This window comes from Canis lupus, chromosome 25 (genome assembly GCF_011100685.1).
Source record: "Canis lupus familiaris isolate Mischka breed German Shepherd chromosome 25, alternate assembly UU_Cfam_GSD_1.0, whole genome shotgun sequence".
NCBI lineage: Eukaryota > Metazoa > Chordata > Mammalia > Carnivora > Canidae > Canis > Canis lupus.
The window spans coordinates 37199573-37219437 of NC_049246.1; the positions used below are offsets into that span (position 1 = coordinate 37199573).

Consider the following 19865-nt stretch of genomic DNA (forward strand, 5'->3'; position numbering starts at 1 on the left):
ATTGCTCCATTTCCCTTGAAGGCAGTTATTAACAGTATACCCTCCGCCTGCAGTGTAAGAGTCGGTCCCCCTGCCCTCTCATTGGTACCATTTTTTATGAAATGTTTTCTTCTTTTTTTAAATCACTTCCTTGTAATTTTAGTTTGCATTTCTATTATTATGAACTCAGTCTGAATATTTTTCATAAATTTTAAAACCATATTTCTTAACACGTGGCTGTCTGGTCATATCTTTGCCCACTTTTATAATAATTTACTAGACTTTTCAGTATTGACTTGTGGTGCAAATGAAATTAACTCTGTGATTTGTGTTTGCTTTTCTCCTATGGTTTTTTTTTTTTTATTTCATTTTATTTATTTATGATAGTCACACAGAGAGAGAGAGAGGCAGAGACACAGGCTGAGGGAGAAGCAGGCTCCATGCACCGGGAGTCCGACGTGGGATTCGATTCCTGGTCTCCAGGATCGCACCCTGGGCCAAAGGCAGGCGCCAAACCGCTGCGCCACCCAGAGATCCCTCCTATGTTTATATTTTTAAACCATATGAAATTTATTTTGATGTGACATATGAGAAGTAGTGATCCATTTATTCTCCTAGAAGGCTACTCAGTTGTTCCAATACCTTTGGTTAAAGAATCCAATTCTTTTTCGATGATGTAAAATGTTAATTTATAATATGTGTATATATACATATTAAATATATACACATATGCACTAAAATTCTGTGTATTGAGACTATTTTTCCCTGATTGATCTTTCTTTTCATGCACCAGACAACACTATTTTAATGACTTGCAGTTTTCTAATATATCTTAATATCTGGCACAGTTTGTCCTTAGACATTGTTTTTATTATTGTTCAGAATATGTCGTCTTATTCTTACCTCTTTATTTTCCATGTGATTTTTAGAAATGTGAATAATTGTTTGTTATTAAAAAGTTATATTGCAAATTGAACACCAATAAAAAATAAATTTAAAAAAATAAAAATAAAAATAAAAAGTTATATTGGTATATTTATCAGTTTCAAATTTAAATCTATTGATAATGTAAGGTTAAAATATATTTTTATAATTCTTAATTCAACAATTAAATCAACAATTCTAATCAAGGTCATGGTATGTCATTTCATTTGTTTATCTTTTTTTGTGTTCAAAATAACAATTTTGCAATCTATTCTTATTCCTTTTTAAACTACTCCTACATATTCAATCTTTTTGGTTGCTGGTAAATAGTGGTTTCTTTCCTTTTCTATCCCAACTTTGTATATATGAAAGCTATATACATTTTGCATATTAATTTCACCCCCCAGCCACCATATTGAATTTTGTATCAAGTATAATAAAATTTCAATTGGTTATATTTGAGTTTTTAGATACATAATCTTATCATCTTTGTGTAATCACAATTTTCTCTTCCTTTCTAGTGTTTATATAATTTTTTTTGAATAAAATTGTTTTTCAATAAGGTTCTCAAATTTATTTATATGGAGTAATCTCTTGTAATTATTTATGATAACTTAATTTTCCTTTAGATCATCAATGGCTATCTCCCTAACATCCTTTCTTATCTTCAGAATTTATGGGTTTTCCTTTTTTATATGATTAAGTTAGCCAATCATATACTCATTTAATTTCATTTAATCTTTATAAAGACCTAACTTTTGAATTAATTTATTAGTTCTGTTAAATTTTTTCTGTTATCCTACTTGTTTTTTGTTTTTATTTCTATGTTTTCCTTGCTTCTATGTCCCTTAGGCTTACTTTGTTACTATTTTTCTAATCTCTTGAATAAATGTTTCATTTATTTTCATTTTTTCTTATTTATTAGGTGCCTAGAAGCATGAGCATTGTTTTGGCTGAAATCTGAAAGTACTGATATGTTAATGTTTCACATGACGAGAAGACGTATTCCCTATTTGTAGGAGAATGGAATATCACTCAGCTATCAGAAAAGATGAATATTTACCATTTCCATTAACATGGATGGAACTGGAGGTTATTATGCTGAGTGAAATAAATCAATCAAAGAAAGACAATTATTACATGGTTTCATTCATATGCAGAATATAAGAAACTGCACAGAGGATCATAGGGTAAGGGAGGGAAAACTGAATGGGAAGTCATTAGAGAGGGAGAAAAACTATGAAAGACTCTTAACTATAGGAAACACACTGAGGGTTCCTGGAGGGGAGGTGAGTATGGGTATAGGGTAACTGGGTGAGGAGCATTAAGGAAGGCACGTGATGTGATGAGCACTGGGTATTATATGCAACTGATAAATTATTGAACACTAGATCTGAAACAAATGATGTGCTATATATTGGCTAATTGAATTTAAATAAAATAAAAATAAGTAAATAAACAAATAAATAAATAGAATTAGAAAAGTAAATGATCAAAAACAGACTCCTGAAAACATTAGCACATAGTAAGTACCTGATAATTTTATTTTCAATACGTGCATTTCACCTACATGACTTGCTTGGCCAATTTAGAGTATAACCAGCCACGTTTCTTATTTTTTTTTTCAACTATCTTGTGTTCTCATGTGCCTTTATTAGCAGCAAGTCTAATACCTACCCCAGAAGACTCCTCCAACATCTAAATTTGAGTATAAATTTTAATCAGCTTCCTCCCAGGAGACTCTTGGACCCCACTAGTACCAGTGTCTAACCAGCTGCCCAAGCCAAAAACAAAAATCTAGAGTCATTCTTAATTTCACTTTGTTCTTTATGCCCCACCACACATCCAATCCTGTAGCAAGGTCTATTAACTTTATCTCTAAATGTATCATAAATGTGTTCATTTACTTTTCCCCCTAGCCACCACTACCAAAAAATACTATCAGCTCTTGACTGGATAATTGCAACGGCTTACAAAGTTCCCACTTTTACTCTTGTTATATAAAATTCATTTTCATGTAACAGTCAAAATTATATTTTTAAAAGGTAAATCAGATCATGTTATTCTTCTGTTTAAATATCTAAATGCTTTCCACTGTATTTTGAATAAAATCTAACATTCTTACCATTTGCTACAAACCCTCATGATCATCCCTCTGTCCACTTCTTTCTCAGTCTCCTCTAGTACCACTAGACTGTAACTCTACTCCACTCTCCAGCTCCACACATTTGGAAAGCATCAATCTTGTTCCCTTATTAGGATGTTTGCATTAGCTGCTTCCACACCCTACCTAGAGGGTTCTTCCCCTTGCTTTGTCCATGGCTAGCTTTATCCTGTTATTTAGGTCTTAGTTTACAGGTCACCTCCTCACAGGACCTTCTTTGACCACCTGAGTTAGAATAGCACCATGTGTCCCATTCCATCATAGTGCCCAACACTTCCTACTATCCATAGCCAAAGACAAAAGATAGTAGGTAATGAAGGAGATAATTTTATTCAGCCTCTTATAATAGAAAGAACATTCATTAATGAGAAGTGTCTCAAAAGATAAGAAGGGAGCCTAGAGTTTTATAGGGGTAGGTAAACAAGAAAGTCCATGGCAAGACTTAGTGTGAGTAATGAAGAAGGAGGGAGGGAAATTTCTAAGAACAAGGTGGATCTTTGTGGCTGGCTGTTTCTCACAACACAGAAAAATTTGTCAACGTTGCTGCTTTCTGTAAGTACAGAGCTTAAAGTTCAACATTCTCTCTCTCTCTCCTCACTCCCTTTTTATTTATTTATCTGTTTAATAACAAACTTATAGATATTTGAAATAAAACTTCTTAAAGTTGCAGATTAGATGCTCAAAGGTCACTTTTTCTGGCTTAAAATCAAATTTTCAAATGCTGTATTGGGTATCTTATTATTTACATTGAATTAAGGCTTACCTGCATATTACAAATATTTGGATTAGTATGCCATCTTGAAATTTTTCTGTGATAGATACAGAGATTAATCTAAATCTGAATTTTGAAGGAAATAGTGGAAACACAAACCTAAAAGACTAATCTTCAAAGGACTCAAAATATGATAGAAACTCAGATTTCCAAGACAATACCCTGGGTAACTACATGAAATCACAGAATATTAGAACTGTTGGAGACCTCAAAAAGTCCAAACCCATAATTTTACAAATGAGGAAACTGAATCCCAGAGGAAATTATTTGTCCAAAGGCATATGGGATAGAGAGGAGTCTGGAACCAAGTCTCCTAATTTCTAGTCCAGTGTTCTTTCAATACATTATTTCTCCATGCATTTAAACACAGAAACAAAAGTCAAGAACATTGTTTTATAGGTTGTTTTCTCTTAAATAAAAATTAAATCAAATTGTAGTCATTTCAAGCTAAAAAAATAGGTAAATTCTGTCTTATTCTTCTTATCTTCAAAACTGATATGGACCTATGCCAGGTTATTGAAATAAAGTTTATTTAAAGTTTGAAGTTTCATTACTAATTTATAGACTCTGCCCATTGCAAATCTTTCCTTGGACAAATCATTCTGAGAGTCCATGCCCCTGATTAAGTCTTTGCCCTGGTGACACCTTTATTATAAGAGGCAAGAGTTCTGCTTTTGAAAGATGCTGAGGGTCTTAGATTAATGAATAAATAGGAATGCTTTTTTAATTAGCATCAGTTCATTTTTGGAAAATTGATCCAAAGAAGTTATAAGTATGGGACTAAGAAATAGATCTCTTAAAGAAGTACTTAATTGGTTTAAGAGACTTCCCAGAGATGTTATTTAAAATGCTAAAAAATATTTTCTTTTTATACTTACATGAGATACTTTAACCGATGCCATACCTTTTCATTGGCAGAAAAAAAAAAATCTTAAAACGAGGAGAGTTCAAATTAATGAGCTTTTAGAATCCTTGCAATTTTCATCTACATTATACCTTGCATTTTTAAGGAAGCAAAATTTAATATACCAAGTACTAGATGTGTTGTCAACATTTAATAAATATCAAAGAGAATAAGATTACTTCTCACTAATAGAATAATTTGGATTATAACCTCTTATAGGATTGCTTTCTTCCCAAATGAACTCATTAAAGTTCAAAATTCTTTAGGAGAGCTCATTTTTGAAACTCTAAAGAAGACAAGAAATTCAAATTTTAGTTTATACTCTTTTTATACTTAATAACACTAGATTGGGGGAAATATCTCTTTTTAAAAAACATGACCTAAACAATTAGTATCTTTTGAGTATTGACTATAAAGTATTGTCTTAGGCTGGGCAGTGAGAGACATTGAGGCAGGTATGACTGAAACAGGGTTCCAAACTTTAAGAAGCTTGCAATCCACTTGAAGAGATAAGACATATGAAGAAACATCCTTAATGCAATATAATTGTGATGTGTCAAAAGACAGGCAAAAATACAAGGACACAACATTTCAGAAATAAGCAATAGGGATGCAGCAGCAAGCAAAACAAAATCCCTTTCTTCAAGATTTCATTCTATTGGGTAAGTCACATTGTATACAAATAAATAAGCTATACCCATGTCTATATTCATACTTATCTATATGTATAAATAATATTAGATACAGACTAAGGTGAAGAAGAGGGATACTTTTTTAGATAGGATGTTCTGAGAAGGCCTCTTCTGACACTGTGCTATTTGAGACTTGATAGAAAGAAAATGAGCCAAGAGGAATATCTGGGGAGAACATTCTAGGAACATGGGGAAAAAATTTCTTGAATATTTCAGTGTGGCTAAAGCTCAGTGTTGGGGAAGGTAGTCCTGAGAAGATTAGTTAAGAAATGTGGCTAGAAAGGTAACTGGACCAGAGAATCACTTCCCAATGCTAAGGGCTTTGAAGTTCTTGAAAGGACAGTGACTTTCACTCTGAATAAGATGGGAACCACTATAGAGCTTTGACTCAATCAGTGGCATAATCTGACTTGGGTTCCAAAAGGATTACTCTGATTGCTATGGGGACAAGTAGAGAGGAAGGAGGACCATTAGGGGGGATGTTATTAGTTTCCTAGGACTATATAACAAATTACTAGGCAAAAACACTAGGTGGTTTAAAACAGAGAAATATGTTCTCTCACAGTTTTGGAAGCTAGAAGGTGACCATAGAATAGACTCCTTCTGGAGGCTCTAAGGAACAATCTATTTCTTCCCTTTCTTTAGCTTCTAGTGGTAGCCAGCAATCCTTGGTGTTCCTTGAATTGCAGACATATCATTCTAATCTCTGTCACCCTTTTCATATGGGCTTCCTTTCTATGTCTATGTCCATTTCTACTTTTTTTTTTCTCTTATAAGAGTATTTGTCATTGGATTTAAGGCCCACTCCAAGCCAAGAAAATTTCAAGGTCCTTAACTGAATTACACTGACAAAGACCCTTCCTCCAAATAAGATCACATGCTGAGATTCTGGGTAGACATGTATTTTGGAGGAGTCACTATTCAACCCAATGAAGGGAGTGTGAATGATTCAGACCAAGGGCATTAGAGTGATGTGGGGAAAAGTCAGATTCTAAGATTCTTGAAGGCAAAGAGTGGGGTGTATCTATTTTGTTTACTTTGTGTCCTCAGGCAATAGAACAATGCCTGGCACATATGAGGTGCTCCATAATTGTTGAAATGATCTGCATTATACCCTCTGCTCATCAGAAAGTAAGGACACCAAAAATAGTCCAGGGTCAGGAAACCCCCTTGCTTCACTGAGGTATTCCAGCCTAGCTCAGGTCCTTCCCCATGAAGCCCTCAGTGACTTTTCCTATTCCTTCTTTAACCTCTTTAACCCTGTCACTTCTCAAGTGAGTGCTTGTGGTGTCAGGTTCCCTGCAAGAGCCTTTTATCTCTTGTATTTTTATTAGTTATCAACCCTGCAGAGGGTTCAAGGAACATTTCCTACCTTTGCATTCAGCAAAACAAAAACTGTTAGCATCCTGTGGCTATAACCCCTCCACACATGGATTGAATAACTGTTGATTGCTTATCTGAACAATCCAGAACAACCTAAGAAATTAGAGATCTTTGAGCTTTCAAATTGCCCCTGTAGATAGATGAGGAGGGAGGTTTTGTCTACAGCTCATAGATACCTGGGTCTAATAATATGATTGTACTCATTATCTCTGCTGAAAGTCTTGTCTTTCTCATTTATGACCTCTCTGAATTGAGGGAGAAGCCCATTCTACTCCTTAATTCCCATGTTTCTAGTCAGTATCATCATTCTTAGAGGTCCCTGTTAGGACAATGGTTCTCAGACTTGACTACACATAATTACTTGGGGGAATTTTTTTTAATAAATTTATTTTTTATTGGTGTTCAATTTACCAACATACAGAATAACACCAAGTGCTCATCCCGTCAAGTGCCCCCCTCAGTGCCTGTCACCCATTCATCCCCACCCCCTGCCCTCCTCCCCTTCCACCACCCCTAGTTCGTTTCCCAGAGTTAGGAGTCTTTATGTTCTGTCTCCCTTTCTGATATTTCCCACACATTTCTTCTCCCTTCCCTTATATTCCCTTTCACTATTATTTATATTACTTGGGGGAATTTTTAAAAATAGAAATGCCTGTGTCCCATCCTTAGAGATTTTTATTTAGTTCGTGGGGGTGTGGCTGGACACACATTTGTCAAATCTCCCCAATTAATTATAATATATAGAGTGCAGTTTGAGAACTATTGTCTTGGATTCCTAGGTGGCTCAGTAGGTTGAGTGTCTGCCTTTGGCTCAGGTCATGATCCTTGGGTCCTGAAGCCTGTCATCAGACTCCCTACTCAGTGGGGAGTCTGCTTCTCCCTCTGCCCCCCTCCCATCCTGTTCATGCTCTCTCTCTCTCACTCACTTTCTGGCTCTCAAAAAATAATAATAATAAAATATTTTAAAGAGAGAGAACCATTGTCTTTGTGGAATGTGTAGAACAGGCTTCTGTTAATACCAATTAATTATTTTGGAAGGGCCTATTGCCTGACTCTTTGTACTTTTTGTATGAAAAAAACAGCAAGCTAGAAATAATTCTACAGGGAACTCCCCAATGCCAAACCCACACATTGCTTTAGAGCCAGCTGTAGTCACATGCAAATCACAGCCAGGAATTATGAGAAAGAATTTGCCCAAAAGTGACCTTCCTCTAGCCAGCCCCCCCCACACCCACTTGGAATTTTACTGTTCAAACACTCTTCTTCATTGCCAGTCTACAATAAGTGACTTGATCAGTTTCTAAGAGAGATAGCCAATGCAAGTCGCATCATAATATTTTTCACTTCATAAACATTGAAAGGCTAAGGCAGTCATTTTTAATTAATGTTTGTTTCTTAGGCCAAGGAATAGCTGGCTCCTCTGACTGTGATTGTTTCTATTTTTCCACACGTACATTCTATTCCTCACATAAATGCAGTGGCTTCCAGTAGGACACTAGGGACTTTGTTGTTTTAGCACATTTGACTTTGTCAGAAAGAGAAAAAGAGGGAGGAGAAGGTTTGATCTGAACCTACCTAAGGTATACTGAGAACCAGAAGCAGTATGTGGAGGCTAACATAGTGATTTCATGGTTTCAAGTTTCCCAGGGACTATAAAACTATGTTAGCTGCTGCTTTCTAGTAATAATTCTAATTAGATACAGTTACACACAGATTAACTAACAAAAGTATACTTTAGTACTTTGTAAATTGTTTTGGAAATTTTTAATTATTCCAGAAATCATCTAGCATTGATTCCCAGTCTCTGTCTCCCCCACACCCTGTGACTCCCAGCAGCTCTGGTAGATGTGTGAAAGCTTTGCAAGTCTCAGATTAGGACAGAGTATGATTTTTTAAGTTTTTAAAGAATTACTTTAGGAAATGTCCATGTTCCTCACCAACTCTAAAGGATCTGCGATGCAGGAAAGGATAGAAATTTCTCACAAGAATTCACATATGCTTCAGGAAAAGGTATAAATCCCTTTGTAGCTGAACATGAATTTGCTCCTTAGTTAGTTACAGATAGAGACCACACCAGGTGGAGTTGTCACACAAAGGAAACTTTATTTGCAGCAAATAAGGAGATGGCAGGAAATAATTTCCAAAGCCATGACTCCTACAGCAGGGGTGAGTGGGCTCCTTTTATTTAGAGCCAGGATGAATATTCAAAAACTGGAGCATTGTCATGATATGTAGAGGTGGACCTAGAGTCATGCTTGTGTCTTAAGGAAACATGCTTATGTGCACATTGTATGTAATGTTATGAGATGTGTGCTCTTCCTTGGGTGGATTTTAACATTATATCAAGGTAGAGGCAATTGTCAGACACTCCATGGTCTATAGGTGTAGATGTGGGTCCAGCTCAAACTAGTCTAGGCCATTGGAGCCCTTCCTGTTGTTTGCCTCTAAAAGACAAAGTTAACATTCCTGTGAAGGAGGATCAATGGGAGTCTTGCTGGTGACAGTTTTAACCCCATTACTCTTAAGAGATTTGGTTTCAATCCTGCAAAAACAACTCAAGAACAGGTGTTAAATTAATCTTTGCTCTCGAAACCGTACTGAAGTTTTACCATTGATTTATTGTCACGGATATGGTTAAGCTATTATTTCCTGCCCTGGTAGAGACTGTTTTTGTATTCCCTTTGTTCTGTTAAAAATCCTTAACTCCTGAGGATGTTGCATTTGTTTGTTCTAACACCTCCTGGAAGTTCTATAAGAAAAGTGTTCAAGCAAAACAGCAGGTGAGGAAGGCCTAAATCATGGGAAATAGCTGGGCGCCTAAAAAGACTTCTCTTGTGTCATGAAAGCTCTTATCTTTCTTTTTCTGGGGACTCCTCTTTCTGCTTGCACATTTATTTTCTGTTGTTGCTTATTTGTTCTGAAGCTATCATTTTACCAATGACTGAAGAAACACAAATGTTATTTTTCCAGTTAGTAGCAATCTAATCTATGTAAATTTTTTTATTCTCTCTCTCTGTGTGTCGGTAATTCTCTTCTGCAAAGCTTCTTCTCACCCCTTCCCAGTATGAGTACTCATCCTCATGGAATTGGGGTGGGGCCCTGGATTGTATGCTGGCTTTTCCTGATGGCTGCCACTGACCTTTGTGGGGACTCCTCCAAAGTTGGTATAAAAATTATTATAAACTAAAAACATCTGACTTAAATTAGTTGAAGAAAGAAATCTTATTTGAATGTCACTTTTCAGACTAAAGCAGAGTCTCCAGAAAATATAGCTGCCATCAATGCCCCTCTAAAGGAGTTACCTGTGAATTCAGCTGCCCTAATGACGAACTATTTTCATGAGCATTAAAAGGCTGGACTGAACCTTCCACATCTTCCCATTGTAACCCTAAAGTACCCCTCCCCTTTGCAAATTTGGTCTATAAACCTTTTATCTTTGGCTATAGAAAGAGTTACTCATTACTGAGTACTGTGACTGCTACCTTTTTTTAAAAAACATATTTATGTATGTTTGTAATGTATGTATGTAAGAAAGGGAGAACACAGAGAGTAAGGGGGAGAAGCAGACTCCCTGCTGAGCAGAAAGTCCAACGCAGAGTTCAATCTGAGGACACTGAGATCATGACCTGATTTTTCTGCTGCTTTATTATTAGTGTGTAGAAATGCAACAGGTTTCTGTACATTGAATTTGTACTATGTGACTTTACTGAATCATGTTTCAGTTTTTTGGTGGAGTCTTTCGGATTTTCTATATAGAGTAGTATGTCAACTGGAAAGAGTGAAAGTTTTACTTCCTCCGTGCCTGTATGGATGCTTTGTATTTCTTTTTGCTGTCTGAGTCCTGAGGCTAGGATGTTCAGCACTATTTTAAATAATAGTGGCAACAGTGGACATCCTTGTCTTGTTCCTGACCATAAAGGAAAAGATCTCAGTTGTTCCGCATTGAAGATGAAATTAGATGTGGGGTTTTTTTTGTACACGGCTTCTTTATATTCAGGTAAATTCCCTCTATTCCAACTTCTTTGACGGTTTTTACCATGAATGAATGTTGTACTTTGTCAAATGCTTTTTCTGTATCTAGGGAGAGGACCTTATGGTTCTTATCTTTTTATTAATGTGATGTATCACATTGATTGATTAGCAAATATTGAACCAAACTTGCAGCCGAGCAATAAATTCCACTTCATGGTGATGATTCTTTTAATGTACTGTTGGATTTGATTTGCTTTTGGGTTTGTTGAGAATTTTTGCATCCGTGTTCAGCAGGGATATTGGCCAGTAATTCCCTTTTTTAGTAGTGTCTTTGTCTGGCTTGGGGATCAGGGTAATGCTGGACTCATAGAATGAATCTGGAGGTTTTTCTTCCATTTATATTTTTTGGAACAGTTTGAGAAGAATAGATATTAACTTTTCTTTGAATGTTTGGTAGAATTCCTCTGTGAAGCCCTCTGGTCCTAGACTTCTGTTTGTTGGAAGATTTTTGATTATTGATTCAATCTCTTTGCTGGTTATGGGTCTCTTCAAATTTTTTTTTAATTTTTTAAAGATTTATTTATTTATTTATTTATTTATTTATTTATTTATTTATGAGAGACAGAGATTGAGACAGAGAGAAAGAGGCAGAGACACAGGCAGAGAGAGAAGCAGGCTCCATACAGGGAGCCTGACGTGGGACTTGATCCCGGCGGGTCTCCAGGATCACACCCTGGACTGAAGTCGGCGCTAAACCGCTAAGCCACCCGGGCTGCCCTTTCTTTTAAAGATTTTATTTATTTATTCATGAGAGACACAAAGAGAGAGAGAGAGAGAGAGAACCTCCTCAAATTTTCTATTTCTTCCTATTTCACTTTTGGTAGTGTATATGTTTCTAGGAATTTGTCCATTTCTTCCAGATTGCTAGTTTGTTAGTATATATTTTTTCATAGTATTCTCTTATAATTGTTTATATTTCTGTGGTGTTGGTTATTTTTTCTCTCATTTTTAAATTTTATTTATTTGAATCCTTTCTCTTTTCTCTTTGATAACTCTGTCTAGGGGTTATTAATTTTATTTATTTTTTCAAAGAACCAGGGCCATTGGTTCACTGATCTGTTCTATTGTGGGGTTTTTTGGTTTTTTGATTGTTTTTAGTTTCTATATCACTTATTTCGGCTCCCATCATTATTACTTCTTCCCTTCTGCTGGCTGTAAGCTTTGTTTATTGTTCTTTTTCTAGCTCCTTTACGTGTAAGGTTAGGTTGTGTATTTGAGATTTTACTTGCTTCTTGAGGTAGGCCTATATGGCTATATACTTTCCTCATAGGACCACTTTTCCTACATCCCAAAGTTTTGGATCTTTGTTTTCATGTATTTTTTTTTATTTGTTCTTTGATTTCCTTGCTGAGCCATTCATTCTTAGAAGCATGTATTCAACTTCCATGTATTTGTGGTCTTTCCAAATTTTTTCTTGTGGTTGACTTCTAATTTCATTTGTTTGTGTGTGTGGTCAGGAAAGAAGCATGATATCATCTCAGTGTTCTTATATTTGTTGATGCCTGATTTGTGACCTAATACATGATCTATTCTGGAGAATGTCCCATGTGCATTTGAAAAGAATGTGTATTCTGCTGTTTTAGAATAGAATGTTCTGAATATATCTATTAAGTCCATCTGTTCCAGGGCGTCATTCACAGCCATTGTTTCCTTATTTATTTTCTGTTCAGATGATCTGCCCATTGATGTAAGTGGGGTCATTAAATTCTCCTACCACTATTTTATTATTACCAATTAGATCCTTTATGTGTATTACTATTTTTAAAAAATATCTGGGTGCTCCCATACTGGGTGCATAAATATTTACAGTTGTTAGATCTCCTTAATGGATTGTGTCCTTTATTATGATATTACATCCTTTTTATCTATTCTTATAGACTTCATTTTAAGTTTTAGTTTGTGGGATGCCTGGGTGGCTCAGCGGTTGAGCATCTGGCTTTGGCTCAGGGCATGATCCTGGAGTCCTGGGATCAAGTCCCACATCGGGCTCCCTGCATGGAGCCTGCTTCCCCCTCTGCCTATGTCTCTGCCTCTCTGTGTGTGTCTCTCTCATGAATAAATAAATAAAATAAAATAAATAAGTAAATTTTAGTTTGTCTGTTTTAAGTATCAGTACTCTGGCTTTCTTTGATATTCACTTGCGTGATAAATATTTGTTCATCCCCTTAGTTTCAATCTGCAGGTGTCTTAGGTCTAAAATGTCAACATATAGATGGGTCTTGTTTTTGTATCCATTGACACATGTCTTTTGTTGGAATGTTTAGTCCAGATACATTCAGAGTAATTATCGATAGATATATATATATTAATTTCCATTTTATCACTTGTTTTCTTGTTTCTGGAGATTTTTTCAGAACCTTTCTTGTCCTTGTCACTTTTGGTCTCTGCTTTGCACTCAAACAGTCCTCTTTACTATTTCTTGCAGGGGTGGTAACATTCACACCCCTTAAGTTTTTGTTTGTTTGGGAAACTTGTCTATCTGCTTCTATTCTGAATAATAAGCTTGCTGGATAGAGTATTTATGGCTGCAGATTTTTCCCATTCAGCACATTGAGTATATCATACCACACCTTTCTGTGCCAAGATTCTGTTGAGAAGTCTCCAGCTAGCCTTATGGATCTTTCCTTGTAAGTTAACAATTTTTCGGTTTTGCTTTTAAGATTTTTTTCTTTATCACTATATTTTGCCAATTTATTTACAAAATTTGGGTGTTGGCCTGTTTTTGTTGATATTGATGGGAGGTCTCTGTGCCTATTGCATCTGGATATGTTTCCTTCCCCAGCTTAGGGAGGTTTTCAGTTATGATTTCCTCAAATAAATTTTCTGCCCTCTTCTCTCTATCTTCTTCTTTGGGCCTCCTATCATATGAGTTTTATTATGTTTGATGGAATCACTCAGTTCCCTAAGTCTGTTCTTCATTGTATAATCTTCTGTCTCTTTTCTGTTCAACTTCATTCTTTTTCTTTTTTTTTTTTAATTACAGTTTTATTTAGTTAATATAGTGCAATATTGGTTTCTGGAGTAGAATTCACTTATCACTTACATATAGCACTCAGTACTCATCACAACAAGTGTCCTCAATACCTTTCACCCATCTAGCTCATCCCCCCCGCCACCCGCACATCCCTCCCTCAACCATCAGTTTGTTCTCTATCATTATGAGTATCTTATTGGTTTATTTCCTTCTCTCCTCCCCCCCCCCCCTTTTTGCCATGTGTTCATCAGTTTTCTTTTCTTTTTTTTTTTTTTTTTTTTACCTCTGAACCTTTTTTTGGCCTCCTGCTCCTCAAAGGATACCCTGTTTTGCTGCCTCAATGCCTCAGAATTTTGGTGTTGTTGGTCTCAGACACCACTTTGCCGTCCACGATCTTGCTGGTGGTGGTCTTCTGGATGGTCTGCAAGGAGTTTCTCTTGTCCAGGGCGTCAGTAAGATTGAAGTCCTCCCAGTCTTCCAACAGGTGACGGTAGGTGGCAATCTCAGCCTCCAGCTTGACCCTTACATTCAGCAAGGCCTCATACTCCTGGGCCTGGCGCTGCCCCTCTGCCCGGGTCTGGGACAGTTCTGACTCCAGGTGCAGCAGGACCCCGTTGAGCTGCTGCATCTGATCGTCTAGTGAGTCTCAACCTCCCTCAGGCTGTTCTCCAAGCTGGACTTCAGGTTTCTCATTGAGTCCAGATTGATCTCCAAGGCCTGGGCAGTATGTCTCAGCTCCATGAGGTTCATCTCAGCTTCTCCTAACTCAGAGGTCTGTGTGGTGCTCTCCTCGATCTGCTGGGACCAGTACTCGTCCAGCTCTCCCAGTTCTTCTGAGCCTGCTCTTCATACTGAGCCCGGATATCTGCCTGATCTTGCTGAGGTCCTGAGATTTGGGGGCATCCAACTCCACCGTCAACCCAGAGGTGGCGATTTGGTTTTATAGACCCTTTACTTCCTCCTCATGATTCTTCTTCATGAAGAGCAGCTCCTCCTTGAGAGCCTCGATCTCTGTCTCTAGCTGCAGCCGAGTGACATTGGTGTCATCAATGACCTTGCAGAGCCCATGGATGTCACTCTCCACAGACTGGCGCATGGCCAGCTCCATCTCATACTTGACTCGGAAGTCGTCAGCAGCAGGTCGGGGATTGTCAATCTGCAGAACGATGCGGGCATTGTCCATAGCACTTGCAAAGATCTGAGCCCTCAGGTGCTCGATGGTCTTGAAGTAATGCCCCCAGTCTCTGACCTGGGGTCCCTTCTCCTCCAAGTGTTCGCGGATTTTCATCTCCAGTTTCTGTTTATCAGCCTCCAGGCTCCTCACCCTCTCCAGGTAGGAGCCCAGGCGGTCATTCAGGTCTTGCATGGTCTCCTTCTCACCCTGGATGCCCCCTATGCCCGCCAGACCCCCGGCCAGCCCCACGGCTGGGCTCCCGGACCCCCAGCCACCTCGGAAGCTGGTGGAGCGGGATACAGAGATCCGGGAGCCCAGCCCCCCATGCCTGCATAGACGCTGGCTGCGCTGCTGCTGATGGGTCGGACCCGGTGGCTGGGCAACTGCACGGAGCCCAGTGACCGGTAGTTGGAAGAGAAGGTGGAGCAGGTGGTTAAGCTCATGCTGTTCGGAGAGCAAGAGGGTGACTCAGGAGGCTAGGACTCAGGCTCGGGCCAGGAACCTATTCATCTGTCTTCTTTCTTAAATGTTACATGTGAGTGATATCCTATAGTATTTGTCTTTCTCTGTCTTATTTCACTTAGCACAATACACTGTAGCTCCATCTATGTTACTGCAAATGGCAGGATTTCATTCTTTTTGATGGCTGAGTGATATTCCATTCCATAAACCTACCACTTTTTTATCTATTCATCAGTCAATGGACATTTGGGCTCTTTCAATACTTTGGCTATTGATAAAGCTGCTATAAGCATCAGGGTACATGTACTTCTTCGAATCCATATTTTTGTTTCCTTTGGGTAAATAGCTAGTAGTGCAATTGATGGATCACATAATAGTTCTATTTTTAACATTTTTAGGAACCTACATACTGTTTTCCAGAGTGGTCGCACCACTTCATATTCCTCTTTCTCCACATTATCACCAACACCTGTGGTTTCTTATATTTTTTATTTTAGCTGTTCCAACAGGTGTGAGATACTATCTTATCATGGATTTGTATTTCCATGATGATGTGTGATGGTGAGACTCTTTTCACGTGCCTGTTAGCTATCTGGAAGTCTTCTTTGGAAAAGTGTGTATTCATGTCTTCTACCCATTTCTTAACTGGATCATTTGTTTTTGGGTGTTGAGTTTGATAAGTTCTTTATAGATTTTGTATACTAACCCTTTAGCCAATATGTTGTTTGCAAATATCTTCTCCCATTCTGTAGGTTGCCTTTTAGTTTTGTGGATTATTTCCTTTGGTGTGCAAAAGTTTTTTATCTTGATGAAGTCCTAATAGTTCATTTTTGCTTTTGCTTCCCTTGCCTCAGGTGGTGTGTCTAGTAAGAAGTTTCTATGGCCAAGATCAAAGAGTTTGCTGCCTGTGTTCTCCTCTAGGATTTTGATGGATTCCTGTCTCACATTCAGGTCTTTCATCTATTTTTAATTTATTTTTGTATATGGTGCAACAGAGTGGTCCAGTTTCATTCTTTTGCATGTTGCTGTCCAGTTTTCCTCACACCATTTGTTGAAGAGATCGTTTTTTTCCCCCCATTGGATATTCTTTCCTGCTTTGTTGAACACTAGTTGGCCATATGGTTGTGGGTGGAATTCTTGGTTCTTTAATCTGTTCCATTGATCTATTTGTCTATTTTTGTGCTAGTACCATACTGTCTTGATGATTACAGCTTTGGAATATAGCTTGAAATCCAGAATTGTGATGCTTCCAGTTTTATTTTTATTTTTCAAGATTGCTTTGGCCATGCAGGGTCTTTTGTGGTTCCATATAAATTTTAGTATTGTTTGTTCTAGCTCTGTGACAAATGCTGTTAGTATTTTGATAGGGATTGAATTAGATGCGTAGATTGCTTTGGGTAGTACAGGTATTTTGACAATATTTGTTCTTTCAATCCATGAGGATGGAATGTTTTTCCATTTCTTTATGTCCTCTTCAATTTCTTCCAAAAGTCTTCTATAGTTTTCAGAGTACAGATATTTTACCTCTTTAATTAAGTTTATTCTTTTGTATCTTACTGTTTTTGGTGCAGTTGCAAATGGGATCACTTCCTTGATTTCTTTTTCTGTTCTTTGTTTTTGGTGTATAGAAATGCAACAAATTTCTGCACATTTATTTTATAACTTGCAACTTTGCTGAATTCATGTATTAGTTCCAGCAATTTTTTTTTTAATTTTTTTTTTATTTATTTATGATAGGCACACAGTGAGAGAGAGAGAGGCAGAGGCACAGGCAGAGGGAGAAGCAGGCTCCATGCACCGGGAGCCCGATGTGGGATTTGATCCCGGGTCTCCAGGATCGCGCCCTGGGCCAAAGGCAGGCGCCAAACTGCTGCGCCACCCAGGGATCCCAGTTCCAGCAATTTTTAATAAAGTTTTATTTATTTGAAAGAGAGAAAGAAAGAGAGAGCATTTAAGGAGAGGAGGAGGAGAAGAAAAGAGAGAGAAAATCTCAACAACACTCCCCACTGAGTGCAGATCCCAATATGGGGCTTGATCTCACAATCTTGAGATCAAGAGTCAGACAATCAACTAAGTCACACAAGTGACCCAGTTCTAATAATTTTTTGGTGGAATCTTTCAGGTTTTCTACATAGAGTATCATGTCATATGCAAATAGTGAAAGTTTGACTTCTTCCTTGCCTATTTGGATTCATTTTATTTATTGTTGTGGTCTAATTGCTGATGCTAAGTCTTCCAGTACTATGTTGTAATAGTAGTGGTGAGAGTGGACATCCCTGTCTTGTTCCTGACCATAGGGAAAAGGCTCTCAGTTTTTCCCCATTGAGGAGGATATTAGCTGTGGGTCTTTCACATATGGCTTTTATGATGATGAGATACATCTCACCTATCCTTACTTTGTTGAGGGTTTTTATCCAGAAAGCAGACTGTAGTTTGTACAACGCTTTTTCTGAATCTTTTGACAGGATCAGTATGATTCTTATCCTTTTGAAAAGTTAATGCAGTAAATCACATTGATTGATTTGTAAATATTGAACCACCCCTGCAGTCCAGGAATAAATCCCACTTGATCATGGTGAATAATTCTTTTGATGAATTTGAGCAAATTCTTTCAATTTGCTAGTAAAGAATTTGAGCAAATTCTTTCAATTTGCTAGTATTTTGATCAGAACTTTTACATCCATGTTTATCAGGGATATTGGGCTGTAACTCTCCTTTTTAGTGAGTCTTTGGTTTGAAATGTAATGCTGGACTCGTAGAAAGAGTTTGTAAGTTTTCCTCCCATTTCTGTCTTCCTTTCTTCCTTCCTTTCTTCTTCTTCTTCTTCTTCTTCTTCTTCTTCTTCTTCTTCTTCTTCTTCTTCTTCATCTTCTTCTTCTTCGGAACAATTTGAGAACACATATTCTTCTTTAATGTCTGTTCTTAAAATGTCTGTTAGAATTCCCCTGGGAAGCCATCTGGTCCAGGACTTTTGTTTGTTGGAAGATTTTGAATCACTGATGCAATTTCTTTGCTGCTTATGGATCTTCAAGTTTTCTATTTCTTCCTGTTTCAGTTTTAGTAGTTTGTAAGTTTGTAGGAATTTGTTCATTTTTCAGATTACCTAGCTTGTTGGCATATAATTTTTCATAGTATTCTCTAATTATTGTTTGCATTTTCCATCTCAGTTATAACATTTTTAATTTCAGTCTGACTGGATTTTAATTCTTTTATCTCTGCAGTAATCGATTCTCTAGTGGCTTCTATGCTTTTCTCAAGCCCAACTAGTATCCTTTAATTGTTGCTTTAAATTCTAGTTCAGACACCTTACTTATATCTGCATTGATTAAATCCCTGGCTGTCATTTCTTTTTGTTCTTTCTTTTTGGGTGAATTCCTCTGTCTTGACATTTTGGAGGGAAAAAATAAAAATAAAAAAAATTGAACAATTGAAAAAAAATTAAAAATAAAATAAGATAAAATAAAATACATAAAGGAAGATAGATCTAGTTGTGTTTTGGTCTACTTGTTATAAGAAGCTTATTTGAAAAAACATAGACCAAAAGAAAAGGGGTAAAGATAAAAATTTTAAAAGACAATAAAATAAAAAGAAATTTAAAAATTGCTTTCTGTATCTAACAAAAATTACTCTTTCTGTACCTAAACAAACAAAAATGACAGATAAAAACAAAGATAAAAGCAAAATACAAAAAAAAAAAAGGAAGAAACAACAAACAAACAAAAAACAAAGAATGCTAGATCCTGTTTCTCCTAGAGTTGACGTTTTGCAGCACTCTATGATTAGTGGACTTGGTGTGGGTGAAGGATTTGGTGCTGGTCTTCTTGGGGAGGGTTCGCTGCTCTGATTCTCAGGTGGAATCACCCTGGAGGAGATGTACCTGCAGGGCGCTGGGGGTGAGGAGGAGGTGATGACAGTGGAGCTTGGTGTTCTGTCTCTGTTCTCCACTTGGTGGCACTGTTCAGCTCACTGATGTGGCTCAAGCTTCTGCGTATGGGGAGAAAATGTCCACCTCCTATTCACATCTCTCTGGAGTGGGAAATGCTCACCATCCCTCTTTAGTGAGCCCTCAGATGCACAATGATGATCCCTCCTGTATCCCTGGTATCCATGCCCTTATCCTGTCTGTGTCAGAACTGTCCACCTGCTGAATGAGGCAGCACCTCTGTGTTTGATTGAAGGTGTGTCTGTGTTTCAAAACCCCACACTTCAGAGACTCCCAAGTCACAAATCTACTCTGATCCTCTGCGGGAGGCTTTCTCTGCATTGTGGCTGGTCTTGACTTGTAGCAGAAGACAGTACCATGACCATGTGCGGTCTATGGTAAATGGCAACACACAGTCCGCATGAGGGTTTGTAGACCTGGGATGTTGTCTTTGCTCCTATCCCAATGGGTAGGGAGGCTCGA

General features: G+C 37.5%; 1 pseudogene; it reads right to left on the reverse strand.

Moving 5' to 3' along the window:
• Positions 1-14146: 14146 nt before the first annotated feature.
• On the reverse strand, positions 14147-15441 carry LOC100684156 (annotated as a pseudogene).
• Positions 15442-19865: the final 4424 nt, after the last annotated feature.